The sequence below is a fragment of the Orcinus orca genome, chromosome 13 (assembly GCF_937001465.1).
Source record: "Orcinus orca chromosome 13, mOrcOrc1.1, whole genome shotgun sequence".
Classification (NCBI taxonomy): domain Eukaryota; kingdom Metazoa; phylum Chordata; class Mammalia; order Artiodactyla; family Delphinidae; genus Orcinus; species Orcinus orca.
This window is the reverse complement of record NC_064571.1, coordinates 10,977,419-10,979,886: the sequence shown is the minus strand read 5'-3', so window position 1 is coordinate 10,979,886 and position 2,468 is coordinate 10,977,419. Positions and strand designations below refer to the sequence as shown.

The 2,468-nt window shown below is 50.4% G+C and overlaps 1 pseudogene; it reads left to right on the top strand.

The window, feature by feature from the left end:
• The first annotated feature begins 1,186 nt into the window (after positions 1–1,186).
• On the top strand, positions 1,187–2,088 carry LOC101273722 (phosphatidylethanolamine N-methyltransferase-like; annotated as a pseudogene).
• Positions 2,089–2,468: the final 380 nt, after the last annotated feature.

Here is a 2,468-nt window from a genome sequence, read left to right as displayed (position 1 = left end):
TGCCTATATCTCCTCTTTTTTGGATTTCCTTCCCATTTAGGTCATCACAGAGCACTGAGTAGAGTTCCCTGTGCTATACAACGGGTTCTCATTAGTTACCTATTTTATACACAGTATCAATAGTGTATATATGACAATCCCAATCTCCCAATTCATCCCGCCCACCCCTCCCCCCTTTCACCCAACCCTGCTTAAGTTAGTATTATTACCCTTATTTTATAGAGATGGAAATTGCGCTCAGAGAGGTGATAGAACTAGCTCAAGGCCAGACAAAGGAAAGGCTTGAGCCAGGTGGAGACATAGGTCTGTAACGGCCCCACTTTACATAGGTCTGTAACGGCCCCAACACTTTACCCATCGGACTTGGAATTTCCAAACACATTTTTGTTTTTCGATCTTCAGGCACGGAAGTCCTCATTTGACAGGAGGCCGTGTTCCTTTACATTGTGGGAAATGCAATGACCATGAATCACCGTTGGCGGAGAGGGGGGCTCTGATCCCTCCCTCCCGGCCATCCCTGCTCTCAGGCTGGGCCACCCACTTCTCATGGAACCTTCAAATTCTCGGTGTCTGTGGGAAGGAAAGAGAGGGAGTTTGTTTTTCACTTTTGCTGCCATCATTAATTTTATTTAGGAAAGCACTCTGTCTTGAGAGAGAACGGTAAACACTGGGAGAATGAGAGGACCTTGGAGCGAGCTTGTGTGTGCTCCAGACTTCCGCCCGCTGACCCTCGGCTTCCTGACCCAGCAGACTGGCAGCCCCTGGGCTCATGGGACAGACATTGGCTGGAGGCCAGTGTCCGAGTTGAATGGCTCAGGCCGGACAGGCCTTCTTTCCAGCCAGGGTGGCAACGAGCCCACTCCTGAGAAGGCGCCTTGGCTTGGAAAACAAACTGTTAGACGTTGGCGTCCACAGCAGGGATCTGAGGCCAGAGACATGGCCAGGCACCTTTGGGAGGCCTGGCTTTGCTGCTGGGCTGCTGCAGCTTCTCAGGAGAACCAGGCCCAGCTTAGGAAATGTCCTATCGCCCGAGAGAGCCCAGTGTCTAAGAACTGATATAATTGGGAGACCATTAAAAATTAGAATGTGATTCCAGGGCAGTGTCCCCCGTTTTGCCATCCAAGCCGGCATCAAGCTGTAACCCTTTATTGTGTTGCGCGGCTCTCATCTCCCAGGGGACAGTGAGGGCAGCCCCGGCAGACCTCTGTGTTATGACCCGGCTGCTGGGCTACGTGGACCCCTCAGAACCCCACTTTGTGGCTGCAGTCCTCACCATCGCTTTCAATCCGCTCTTCTGGAATGTGGTCGCGAGATGGGAACCTAAGACCCGAGAGCCGAGTGGGGCCTTCGGGTCCCCCCCGCAGCCTGCTGCACGCTGGGCGGCACCATCCTGCTTCTCAACATGCTTCGCTCCACGCAGGCCATGCTGAGCCAGAGGCTGGACAACCCCTCGGCCTACCGCGTGGGCCTGGCACTCCTGGGAGTGGGCGGCGTGTTTGTCCTTTCCAGTTTCCTGGCTCTGGGCTTCACGGGGACCTGCCTAGGCGACTATTTCGGGATCCTGAAGGAGGCCAGAGTGACCACGTTCCCGTTCAGCATCCTGGACAACCCCATGTACTGGGGCAGCACAGCCGACTACCTGGGCTGGGCCATCATGTAAGTCCCGGGCTCCCTCTGTGCCGCCTGGGCGATGGGTCAGCTCTCGTGCCACCGTGGAGCCCAGGGCACTGGTCAGGGTCCCCTTCCTAGAACAGGGGTCGGTAAACTCCCTATTACAAGAGTGGGAGGTCCCCGGGCTGCAGGCAGGTGAAGGAATGGCCGTGGCTGGGGGCCCCACTGCCTTGTTCATGGACACCGAAATTAGAATTTCACGTAATTTGCACGAGTCACAAAATATTCTTTTGATTTTTTAAAACAATTAAAATTGTAAAAGCTGTTCTTGGCAAAAAAAAAAAAAATTAGAATGTGAAGTAGATGGCCTGAGTAGCTATGATGTTTACTTTTCTTTTAAAATACCCTCTTCCTGTCTCTCTACGGTTATGAATCTATTGCACACTCCTCCAAGAAAAGTTTGAAAACAAATAAAAATCTCCCATAATCCTTCTACCCAGAGATTTAACTTCTATCTTTTAAAAATGTACCTACCAATCATTTTATTTTGTAATTCAGACATCAGGTGTGCAAAACCAGATTGTGACCCCTGATCCATGACACTCTCTCATCATAAAATGCTTTATTTTGTTTGTTTGTTTTTCATAATGAGCATTTCTACCCAATATGAACACTAGGTCTTTGACAATGACCTATGAAACCTTTGGGCTCAATGGTTTTCCTACAACGTACTCATCTATTTACATTTTTTTTTTCTTACTTGAGCATGTGCTATACACTCCTCCATGTGCCTCTCAGGGGTTTTCTGTGGTGGAATTCCATCACATAGGTTGCTTTCCTCTGCATTGCCCTTTGGA